At 39.1% G+C, this 13,043-nt stretch overlaps 2 protein-coding genes across 15 annotated transcripts in view; both read left to right on the top strand.

Annotated features, from left to right (window-relative positions):
• The first annotated feature begins 8,471 nt into the window (after positions 1 to 8,471).
• Positions 8,472 to 13,043, top strand: part of TLR1 (toll like receptor 1) — a 125,558-nt gene continuing 120,986 nt past the window's right edge. For all 14 annotated transcript variants that reach the window (XM_064285945.1, XM_064285952.1, XM_064285947.1 and 11 more), the window contains exons 1-2: positions 8,472 to 8,491; positions 10,952 to 11,044. The gene's annotated coding sequence lies outside the window, so the exon portion shown is untranslated. The remainder of the gene's footprint in view (positions 8,492 to 10,951; positions 11,045 to 13,043) is intronic.
• TLR10 (toll like receptor 10) overlaps positions 8,472 to 13,043 on the top strand; it is a 43,859-nt gene continuing 39,287 nt past the window's right edge. Inside the window, exons 1-2 of the mRNA XM_003411391.4 lie at positions 8,472 to 8,491; positions 10,952 to 11,044. The gene's annotated coding sequence lies outside the window, so the exon portion shown is untranslated. The remainder of the gene's footprint in view (positions 8,492 to 10,951; positions 11,045 to 13,043) is intronic.

A 13,043-nucleotide genomic window follows, 5' to 3' on the forward strand; every position in this document is an offset into this window, starting at 1 on the left:
TCCAGGCCCTGGAGAAGGAATAAGTTCACAATTGGGGGGAAAGATAATTTGCCAGCTCCACTAGCCAAAAAAAAAAAAAAAAAATTTTTTTTTTTTACTAACCAAGGGAGCTCAGGACAGAAGTGGCTCCTGTCCAGGCATAAATGGCCAGTGGACTTTCAGTACCTTACCCCCTTGCATGGACATGTGTGGGCCTATTTCAGGAGACTAGGCCCTTATTGGCAGGCTACAACTGTTTCAGCTGTGTGGTGGAGAGGTGGGTGTTTGATGTTTGACACCATTTTGCCTATTAAACAGGATCCTCACCTACCCACATCAGGGGCCTAAGGACTGGTGGCTCCACTCAGGTCACCCAGCCACCCACGACAGGGGTCCAAGGATAACTGGTACCTCCCAGGCCTTACAACCAAAAATATTGGGTGCCCATGGTCCGTCTGCAGAACCTACCCACCTGTATGCTCTAGGGAACAGGAATGTGCTTTCCTCAAAGACACGTGGGGGATGATTCTCAGCCCCCTGCCTTGTTCAGAGTGTGACCCTCTGCTGCAACCAGATACCGGTACCCATACCAATCACCCCTGGCCCTCTAAGACTGTAGGACAGAGCCTGTACCACACACTTGATGATCAGCTACCTGGACACCTGAGCTGAATTCATACAAGAAAAGTATATGGACTCTTAGACTGATATACCTGATAACAGCTCTAGCCATCTGGGGACAGGAAGTCAGAGCTCCAAAGGCGAAAATAATCAAGGTAGCTCACTCAAGCAACTCATTTGGGCATATCAAAATAAAACTAAGCAAGAAGCTACAAAAAAATAAGCAAACATAAAATAAACAAATACAATAACTTATAGATGGCTCAGAGACAACAGTCAATATCAAGTCACATAAAGAAACAGACCATGATTGCCTCAACAAGCTCTCAAAACAAAGTATTAAGGGATCTTCTAGATGAAAGTGCCTTCCTGGAATTACCAGAGGCAGAATAAGAAAGATTAATATACAGAACCCTTCAAGACATCAGGAAAGAAATCAGGCAATATGCAGAACAAGCCAAGGAATACACAGATAAACCAGTTGAAGAAATTAAAAAGGTTATTCAGGAACATAATGAAAAATTTAATAAGCTAGAAAAACCCATACACAGACAGCAATCAGAAATTCAGGAGATTAACAATAAAATTACAGAATTAGACAACTCAATAGAAAGTCAGAGGGGCAGAATTGAGCGAGTGGAAGGCAGAATTTGTGAACTTGAAGATAAAGCACTTGGCACCAATATATTTGAAGAAAAATCAGATTAAAGAATTAAAAAAAATGAAGAAACCTTAAGAATCATGTGGGACTCTATCAAGAGAAATAACCTACGAGTGACTGGAGTACCAGAACAGGAAGGGATAACAGAAAATACAGAGAGAATTCTTCAAGATTTATTGGCAGAAAAGTTCCCTGATACCATGAAAGATGAGAAGACATCTATCCAAGATGCTCATTGAACTCCACATAAAGTAGATTTTAAAAGAAAGTCACCAAGACATATTATAATAAAACTTGCCAAAACCAAAGATAAGAGAGAATTTTAAGAATAAAAATAAACGAAAAGTCACCTACAAAGGATAGCCAGTAAGAATAAGCTCTGACTACTAGGCAGAAACCATGCAGGCAAGAAGGCAATGGGATGACTTATATAAAAAATTGCCAGCCAAGAATCATAAACCCAGTAGGCGGAGCCAAGATGGCGAATTAGACAGATGCTTCCATTGAGCCCTCTTTACAACAAATACTAAGGTGAAATCAGGACATTTCTGGATAAATGGAAGTTTAGGGAATTAGTAAAAACCAAATCAAAACTACAAGAAATACTAAAGGGAGTTCTTTGGTTAGAAAATCAATAATACCAGATATCAACCCAAGACTAGAACACTGGGCAGAGCAATCAGATGTCAACCCAGACAGAGACATCACAAAAATAAATCAAGATAAGAAACCACTCAAAACAGGGTAACAGTGATGTTATTATGCAAAAGAAGACAACATTAAAACAATAAAGAGGGACTAAGAAATGTAGTCATAGATCCTTCACATGGAGAGGAAGACAAGGAGATACAAAGAAATAAAATTTAGGTTCAAATTTAGAAAAATAGGGGTAAATAATAAGGTAACCACAAAGGAGACAAACTATCCTACACATCAAAATAAAATATAAGAAAAAAATAGACTCAACAGAAACAAAATCAACAACAACGAATATGAGGAAAGGACAATTTCTAAAGATAATCTACTCAGAACAAAAAATTAAGTGGGAAAAAGAAACTGTCAACAACATACACAAAAAACATCAAAATGATAGCACTAAATTCATACCTATCCATAATTATGCTGAATGTAAATGGACTAAATGCACCAATAAAGAGACAGGGGGTGGCAGAATGGATTAAAAAAAACTGATCTGTCTATATGCTGCCTACAGGAGACACACCTTAGACTTAGAGACACAAACAAACTAAAAGGATGGAAAAAAATATATCAAGCAAACAACAATCAAAAAAGAGGAGTGGCAAGAATAACTTTTGACAAAATAGACTTTAAAGTTAAATCCGTCATAAAGGATAAGGAAGGACACTATATAATGATTAAAGGGACAATATATCAAGGGGATATAACCATATTAAATATTTATGCACCCAATGACAGGGTGCAAGATATATAAGACAAACTATCAGCATTGAAAAGTGAGATAGACAGCTCCACAATAAGGGTAGAAGACTTCAACACACCACTTTCTGTGAAGGACAGGACATCTAGAAAGAAGCTCAATAAAGACACAGAAGATCTAAATGCCACAAGCAATCAACTTGACCTCATAGACATATACAGAACGCTCCACCCAACAGCAGCCAAGTGTACTTTCTTTTCTAGTGCACATGGAACATTCTCTAGAATAGACCACATATTAGGTCATAAAGCAAGCCTTAGCAGAATCCAAAACACTGAAATATTACAAAGCATCTTCTCTGACCATAAGACCGCAAGAGTAGAAATCAATAACAGAAAAAGCAGGGAAAAGAAATCAAACACTTGGAAACTGAACAATACCCTGCTCAAAAAAGACTGGATTATAGAAGACATTAGGGATAGAATAAAGGAACTCATAGAATCCAATGAAAATGAAAACACTTCCTATCAAAACCTTTGGGACACAGTGAAAGCGGTGCTCAGAGGTCAATTTAAATCAATAAATGCACACACCCAAAAAGAAGAAAGGGCCAAAATCAAAGAATTATCCCTACAACTTGAACAAATAGAAACAGAGCAACAAAAGAAACCCTCAGGCACCAAAAGAAAACAAATAATAAAAAGTAGAGCAGAACTAAATGAAATGGAAAACAGAAAAACAATTGAAAGAACTTAGAAGACCAAAAGCTGGTTCTCTGAAAAAATCAACGGAGTTAATAAATCATTGGCCAAACTGACAAAAGAAAAACAGGAGAGGATGCAAATAACCTAAATAAGAAAGGAGATGGGCGATATTACAACAGACCCAGCTGAAATTAAAAGAATCATATCAGATTACTATGAAAAATTGTACTCTAACAAATTTGAAAGCTAGAAGAAATGGATGCATTCCTAGAAACACACTGCCTACCTAAACTAACACAAACAGAGGTAGAACAACTAAATAGACCCATAACAAAAGAAGAGATTGAAAAAGGTAATTAAAACACTCCCAACAAAAAAAAAGCCCTGGCCCGGAGGACTTCGCTGCAGAGTTCTACCAAACTTTGAGAGAAGAGTTAACACCACTATTACTAAAGGTATTTCAGAGTATAGAAAAGGTGGAATACTCCCCAACTCATTCTATGAAGCCAGCATATCCCTGATACCAAAACCAGGTAAAGACACCACAAAAAAAAAAAAAAGAAAATTATAGACCTATATCCCTCCTGGACTTAGATGCAAAAATCCTCAACAAAATTCTAGCCAATAGAATTCAATAACGTATCAAAAAAAAAAAACTTCACCATGACCAAGTGGAACTCATACCAGGTATGCAGGTATGGCTCAACATCTGAGAAACAATTAATGTAATCCATCACATAAGTAAAACAAAAGACAAGAATCACATGATTTTATCAATTGATGCAGAAAAGGCTTTTGACAAAGTTCAACACCCATTCATGGTAAAAACTCTCAGCAAAATAGGAATAGAAGGAAAATTCCTCATCATAATAAAGGGCATTTATACAAAGCCAATAGCCTACATCATCCTAAATGGAGAGAGCCTGAAAGCATTCCCCTTGAGATCGGGAACCAGACAAGGATGCCCTTTATCACCACTCTTATTCAACATTGTGCTGGAGGTCCTAGCCAGAGCAATTAGGCTAAATAAAGAAATAAAGGGCATCCAGATTGGCAAGGAAGAAATAAAAGTATCTGTATTTTTATTTGCAGATGACATGATCTTATACACAGAAAAACCTAAGGAATCCTCAAGAATAACTACTGAAACTAATAGAAGAGTTCAGCAGAGTATTGGGATACAAGATAAACATATAAAAATCAGTTGGCTTCCTCTACACCAACAAAAAAACATTGAAGAGGAAATCACCAAATCAATACCATTTACAGTAGCCCCAAAGAAGATAAAATACTTAGGAATAAATCTTACCAGAGATGTAAAAGACTTACACAAAGAAAACTACAAAACACTTCTGCAAGAAACCAAAAGAGACCTACATAAATGGAAAAACATATCTTGTTCATGGGTAGGAAGACTTAACATTGTAAACATGTCAAACATGTCTATTCTACCAAAAGCCATCTATAGATTTAATGGAATTCCAATCCAAATTCCAATGACGTTTTTTAATGAGATGGAGAAACAAATCACCAACTTCATATGGAAGGGAAAGGGGCCCCAGATAAGTAAAGCTTTACTGAAAAAGAAGAACAAAGTGGGAGGCCTCACTCTACCTGATTTTAGAACCTATTTTACCGCCATGGTAGTCAAAACAGCCTGGTACTGGTACAACAACAGGCACATAGACCAATGGAAAAGAATTGAGAATCCAGACATAAATCCATCCACATATGAGCAGTTGATATTTGAGAAAGGCCCCAAAGCAGTTAAATGGGGAAAAGACAGTCTTTTTAACAAATGGTGCTGGCATAACCAGATATCCATCTGCAAAAAAATGAAACAAGACCCATACCTTACACCATGAACAAAAACAAACTCGAAGTGGATCAAAGATGTGAATATAAACTCTAAAACAATAAAGATCATGGAGGAAAAAATAAAGACAACGCTGCGAACCCTAGTACATGGCATAATCAGTATACAAAACATTACTAACAATGCAGAATAAAAAGTAGATAACTGGGAGCTCCTAAAAATCAAACACCTATGGTCATCCAAAGACTTCACCAAAAGAGTAAAAAGATTGTCCTCCGACTGGGAAAAAGTTTTTAGCTGTGACATTTCCAATCAGTGCCTGATCTCTAAAATCTACATGATACTGCAAAAACTCAACTACAAAAAGACCAATAACCCAATTAAAAAATGGGCAAAAGATATGAACAGACACTTCACTAAAGAAGACATTCAGGTAGCTAACATATACATGAGGAAATGCTCACGATCATTAGCCATTAGAGAAATGCAAATCAAAACTACAATGAGATTCCATCTCACTCCAACAAGCCTGGCATTAGTCTAAACAACACAAAATAATAAATGTTGGAGAGGTTGTGGAGAGACTGGTGGGAATGTAAAATGGTACAAACACTTTGGAAATCGATTTGGCACTTCCATAAAAAGCTAGAAATAGAACTACCATACGATCCAGCAATCCCACTCCTTGGAATATACCTTAGAGAAATAAGAGCCTTTACAGGAACAGATACATGCACACCTGTGTTCATTGCAGCACTGTTTACAATAGTAAAAAGATGGAAGCAACCAAGATGCCCATCAATGGATGAATGGATAAATAAATTATGGTATATTCACACAATGGAATACTATGCATTGATAAAGAACAGTGATGAATCTGTAAAACATTTCATACCATGGAGGAATCTGGAAGGCATTATGCTGAGTGAAATTAGTGAGTTGCAAAAGGACAAATATTGTATATGACCACTATTATAACAACTCAAGAAACAGTTTAAACAGAGAAGAAAATATTCTTTGATGCTTATGAGAGTGGGGAGGAAGGGAGAGGAGTATTCACTAATTATATAGTAGATAAGAACTACTTTAGGCGAACGGAAAGACAACACACAATACAGGAGAGGTCAGCACAGCTGGACTAAACCAAAAGCAAAGAAGTTTCCTGAATAAACTGAATGCTTCAAAGGCCAGCGTAGCGGGGGTGGGGGGGGGGGAGGTGGGAACCATGGGTTGGGGGGACATCTAAGTCAATTGGCATAAGAAAATCTATTAAGAAAACATGCTTCGTCCCAATTTGGAAAGCAGTGTCTGGGGTCTTAAACGCTAGCAAGCGGCCATCTAGCATGCATCAATTGGTCTCAACCCACCTGGACCAAAGGAGAATGAAGAACACCAAGGATACAAGGTGATTATGAGCCCAAGGGACAGAAGTAGCCACATAAACCAGAGACTACATCAGCCTGAGACCAGAAGAACTAGATGGTGCCTGGCTATAACTGATGACTGCCCCAACAGGGAATACAACGGAGAACTCCTTAGGGAGCAGGAGAGCAGTGGGATGCAGACCCTAAATTCTGGTAAAAAGACCAGACTTAATGGTTTGACTGAGACTGGAAGGACGCCGGTGGTCATGGCCCCCAGACCTTCTGTTAGCCCAGGACAGGAACCATTCCCAAAGCCAACTCTTCAGACAGGGATTGGACTGGACAACGGGATAGAAAAAGATGCTGGTGAAGGATGAGCTTCTTGGATCAAGTAGACACTTGAGACTATGTTGATATGTCCTATCTGGAGGGGAGATGAGAGGGTAGAGGTGGTTAGAAGCTGGTGGGATGGACATGAAAAGAGAGAGTGGAGGGAAGGAGCGAGCTGTCTCATTAGGGAAAGAGTAATTAGGAGTATATAGCAAGATGTATATAAATTTTTGTATGAGAGACTGACTTGATTTATAAACTTTCACTTAAAGCACAATAAAAATTATATATTTAAAAAAAAAGAATGGTGCTATCGGGATGGATTCCTTGAGCATGCTGACAACAACTGACCCCCGCCCCCAAAATGGAACAAGATACCTTCGATGGTCCTAAACTAAAGGAAGTGTTTTAAGACTTTATCTGAGGAAAGAGATTCCTAGACAGCTTTCCTAGATAGCATGTCTTTAACATAGAAACTTTTAAAATCATTTTTTGAAGGAAGTTTGAAAATATCAATAGAAAAAATTTTCTCTGAAAACCAGTTTGTCTCATAAGACATAATTAGCATGTGTTCTAGATCAGCACATAAATTATCTTCCTTTTTATGAATGGACTTTAGCAAAACTTTGATTGGAGCCCCTCTTTTTTTCTACTCTCAGCCACTTTTAAAAGTGGACTGATAAAACACAAGGGAAAAAGCAAAGCACCTGAAACCCCGCCCCACCAGCCCCACTCCCACGTCCACCAGCATTTTGACTCTAACCATAAATGACCTGTGGATTACTAACACAGCCTCCTTCACTTCGTTAGTGTGAATCCAGAATCACCAAGATATGGTTCTATTTTAATACAGGACTATCAATTAATCCAGATGCTATTCTATATATGAATAGGAAAAAATAGAGTTCTGTTGTCGCTAGCTGCTATTGAGTCAACTGCAACTCATGGTGACCTTATATATAACAGAACAAAATATTGTCTGGTCCTGAGTCATCCTCACAATTGCCAACGTGTTTGAATCCATTGTCGTGGCTACTGTGGCAATCCATCTCTCTGAGGATCTCCCACATCCTCGTTGACCCTCTGCTTCTCCAAATATGATGTCCTCCTCTAGCGATTGATCCCTCCCAATGACATGTCCAGAGCAAGCGAGTCTGACAGTGTTCTGTTGTGATCCATATGGTTTTCTTTAGCTAACTTTCGAAGGTAGATCAGCAGGCCTTTCTTCCTGGGCTGTCTTAGTCTGGAAGGTCTGCCGAAACCTGTTCACCGTGGGTGACCCTGCTAGTATTTGAAATACCAGTGGCGTAGCTTCTAGCATCTTATTGTTCTCGTTAGGTGCTATCAAGTCAATTTTGACTCATAGTGACTCCAGGAGACAGAGTAGAACTGCCCTAGCATCATAGTAACATACAAACCACCGTAGTACAAAACACTGACAGATGGATGGTGGCTATACTCACTACCCAGTGTAATATCAGTAGAATTCAGTAGATGGCATAAAAGAGCATTTCCCGCCCCCCCCCCTCCCAAATGTGGCTACTCAAAGATAAATATTTGAGGAAGTGCCTAAATTTCTTTCAGACTGCCAACCGGACAGAGAAGCAAATTGTCTTGGTAAGAAGCACCTTCGTTTTTCTTTAGAAGAAAGTAATGTGATGCGGCTAGTTATTGGCTAGAAAAATCTCAAAAGCCCCTAGGACTGAGTCCTGGGTGTTTGTCTAAGTGGGTTATATTTCTAATAGGCACTTACTGTGTGGTTTGAACTAGCATTTGTTTATCAGCTCCTAGTCCTGAGTCAGAGAAAGGTTTTTTTGTTTGTTGGTTTCTCTCCCTGAATAGTACCTCGTGCATGATTTGCTTTCAAGAGAGACTTTTTAGTCAGGAGGAGAATATTTGGGTCACAAATGTCTTCTCATGGTTATCTTACAGAGCTGTTAGTTGATTTCAAATGCCATTGTTCTTTCTTCTCGCACCTACGTATTCTCTTTGCACTGAGAACTTTAAGGAAAAAGGATGTGAGAAAACTACTCCTGGAGGCAACGGCACGCTTCTTTACAATTCCTCAGTTTTTATGGGCAGGTCTGTTTTAATTTTTCCTCAGTGCCATTCCCATTACTTTTTTCTCTTTTCTCAGACCACTGAAACTGTTCTGGGGAAAGCAGATTTTGAAAATGTTTCCGAGGCTACTCCCAGTTTTGTCAAAAGACTTGAAAGTGAATGGGTCTTTATAAGAAATAACAAAATTTCACGAAACCGCATAGGAATCAAAGCAGAAGATACTCTTGACCTGGTCTGATCCTTCAAACTGTGGTTAATAGATGTGGTCTAGTGCAGAGAAGACACTCAGTAAATATTGTGGGCCTGAACTAACTGGGTCAAGCTGATTATATGGCTATTATCCATTAAGATCAAAGTTCTAATTTGATGCCTCTCCCCCATTACAAAAAATGTAACTTAGATGTATTGATTGATTCATTGTATCATATAATGTGAGGCTGTCATTGTTAGTACTGCCATCAAGTCTGCCCTGACTCTTGGCAACCCCACATACAACAGAACTCAGTGCTGCCCTGTCCTGCCTCATCCCCATGATTGATTGTGGTTCAAACGGTTGTGATCCATAGGATTTTCACTGGCTGATTTTTGGAAGTAGATTGCCAGGCTTTCTTTCTAGTCCATTTTAGCCTGGAAGGTCTCCTGAAAACTGCTCAGCATCAGAGCAAGCCTCCACTGACAGAAAAGTGATGCCTGCAAATGTGGTGCACTGGCCAGGAATTGAACCCAGGTCTCCTGCATGGAAGGCAAGAATTCTACCACTGAATCACCACTGCCCTGTAATGTGAGGCTAAATTTATAATAATCCTCAAAATTGACACAAACATACCTAGTGATATTTTATACTTCCAAATTAAAGCATCCTTATACTAATTAACTTAGCAAATAATACTTTTATTTAGTAGTAAAATGGTTTTGAGATTCTAATATAGATGAAATTCAGTGATGGTCATTAGGACTTTGTTTAAAAAAGCACTTATTTGGTTTGGACTGGGGAAATGAGACATTGATTTTCATTGATTTGGCAAGTTTGGTATAGAAAATTTAAAGATCCTTTAAGTACCTAAAAATTAGTTTCTTGTGTGTACAATACTTTGATTTATCAATTAAAGAAATAAAGATGGTTTCATAAACTGAGTACTTCAAATTAATGACTTTAAATGAGAGGGCAAAATGGAAGTCAGGCAAATAGAAGATATTTGAGTCAATTTATCTAGACATGAAGCCGAAACAGTGCCTTCATTAAACGCTTAGGGACCGGAGGTTTTATAAATTCGAGTCTTTTGTGGTGGTAGTGGTTTTAAGGAAATAAGGACAACTTTCATCTTGCTTGTGGTGAGGTCCACTGTGTGCCGTGCACTCATGTCCTATCTCTAACCCTGTCTCTAGGTCATTTTCGGCATAGCATGCCTGGTTATGCTGATCATTGCTTCTAGTCCTTGAACTCTGGAGTTGGCCAGAAGGCAAAAAGGTGCTCAGATTGGGATCCAGGTTTCGGATTAACTAGGAAACCCCTCTTAAGTCTAAAACCCAAATCACTTTTATTTCACCTCAGCTTTTATCGATGTTTCTGTTTTGAGATGTTAAGCACTGGTCCTGGCAGTAACTGGGTGTTATCTTGATCCCTATTTAATTATCGTTTCTTTTGTAAGCAGTTCTTTCAGAAAGCTGAAGAGGAAGAACTGGGAAATTCCTGGGTCCTCCAGCCAAATACAACCAAAAAACCCCCAAAAACACAAAATCAAACCCATTGCCATTGAGTGGATTCCACTCATAGCAACTGTATAGGACGGAATAGAATTGCCCTATAGAGTTTCCAAGGAGCAGCTGGTAGATTCGAACTGCCGGCCTTTAGGTTAGCAGGCAAACTCTTATCCACTACACCACCAGGGTTTCCAAATACAACTAATGCCATAAAAAAATACAACCAGTGCCATAAAAAAAATACAACCAATGCCATAAAAAGCCACCTGTACTTTTAATATACACTTTAATATCTGTACCCCCTTCCTTTCTCAGACACTTCGTAAGCAGTCATGGGCATACCAGCCCCTCTTCTATGTTAGATGACATCAAGACAATCAAGATATCCTTGGAAACCTCAAGAAAAGGGTAAGTCTAAGAGAAACTCCGAGACCCAGATAAGTTTGCACATCTAGCTTACGGAATTATTGCAACACACGGTTGTGTCAGAGACATGAGTTATTTAGGTCCTTCTGTGACTAATTGAGATGCATGAAAAGACAGCCCCAGCTGAAAGGGCCTCTGGGGGAGAGAGATGTATCACTCTCCAGGACTCATTCCAACACAACTCCCTCTGGTTGAATGTGCCACAGGAATGGTGATGACAAAATGGTGTCAGCGATGGTGGGTTACTAACTAGTGCAATAGGTATAATCTAGAGCAACACCTAGCACTTCAGAAGGAATAAATCCATGTTTGATAAATGAGTAAATGAATGAAAAAAGTTTTCTGAATAAGAGAGAGGAGGAAACTGCTCCGATCTTCAAAACCCTCCAGTGCCTACTGCCCCCTGCCCAGGCCCCCGGCTCAGAGCAGAAGCCCAATCCTTGCAACGATCTACAAGGCCCTCTGTGATCTCAGCCCTAACTCCTTCTCCTTACTCACTGCATGTTAACATTGATCTCCTTGCTGTTCCTCAGACAAATCTACCTCAGTCCCACCTGAGGACCTTCGCATCTGCTTTTTCCCTTGACAGAATGCTCTTCCCCTAGACCTCCTCATGCATTATTCACTCATTTCATTCTGCTTTCTTCCCAGTTGTCATCTTCTCCAAAAGACTTTCTCTGAACAATCTATCTAAAATAGCCACGACCAAGTACCATCCATGCTTACCATTATCCTCACTTCATTTACCCTCCTTTTCTCGTCTTTACAGCACTTATCACTACATAGAATTAATTTCCTCATTTCCTTGTTTATTATCTGTCTCCCCACCAGATGATAAGTTCCCTGAGAGCAAGGCTCACTGCTCTATCTCCAGGTTCTAAAACATAGCCAGTAGGTAATCAAAATATTGGTTAAATAAATAAAAAGACCAGTGAAGGGCTCTTCTGATCTAGTTACCTTTTGGATAAAACGAAAGTTAGGGCCCAAACCATGAAGGTAATAAAAGGTAATGCAAGAATAGTCCCAATCTCACTACATGGGAGGAGAACTCTCAAGAAAGCCATGGGGAAATGGACAGATCACTTAGAAAGAAAAATGAATGACTTAATCACTAATGAGGAAGAAGAGTTAAAAAGGAAGAACGAAGTGACTCAAATTTTGATTACATTGATAGCACTGGAAAGGGAGTTAGAAGGAAAACTTGAGTTGTGGAGGAGTCATAAGGAGCTCCTTCTTGGACTTGTTTAGTTGGAGCAGATGGAATGACTCCAAGTAGAATTGTCCAGAGAAAAATTTTAGAATAATCAATATAATTATCTATATATCTGTAATTGACAAATTTTATAAAGTACATAAAACCAAAACCCATTGCCATTGAATCGATTCTGGCTCATAGAGACCTTATAGGACAGAGTAGAACTGCTCTATAGGGTTTCCAAGGAGCAGCTGGTAGAGTCCAACTGCTGACCTTTTCATTAGCAGCTGAGCTCTTAAGCACCACACCACCAGGGCTCCAAAAAGTACATAGTGTGTGAAATGATTTGGAAAAGGATAGTGGAAATAGTTGGCACAACAACATATTGAATGTGACCGATGTTACTGAATTTTTCATGTTAAAATTGTTGAATTGGCCAATGTTTTGTTTTACAACAATAAAAACAAAACAAACAAACAAAAAAGAAAGCCATGGGCAGGTACATGTCAAAAGGTGAAATTGCCTATCACTAGTTGCCCTGGAGTTGATTCCAAATCATGACAACACCATGTATGTCCAAATAGAACTGTGCTCCTTAGGGTTTTCAATGGCTGATTTTTCAGAAGTAGATCACCAGGCATTTCTTCCGAGGTGCCTCTGGGTGGACTCGAACCTCCAACCTTTTGTTAATTGTTTGCATCACCCAGGGACCCACCAGCTGTGAATGTTAGTCTGAGTTCTAAATGATCTTGGGAGGGCTGGGGCCAGAGGACTCTCCATGTAAAG

This window comes from Loxodonta africana, chromosome 5, assembly GCF_030014295.1.
Source record: "Loxodonta africana isolate mLoxAfr1 chromosome 5, mLoxAfr1.hap2, whole genome shotgun sequence".
In the NCBI taxonomy this organism is placed as follows: domain Eukaryota; kingdom Metazoa; phylum Chordata; class Mammalia; order Proboscidea; family Elephantidae; genus Loxodonta; species Loxodonta africana.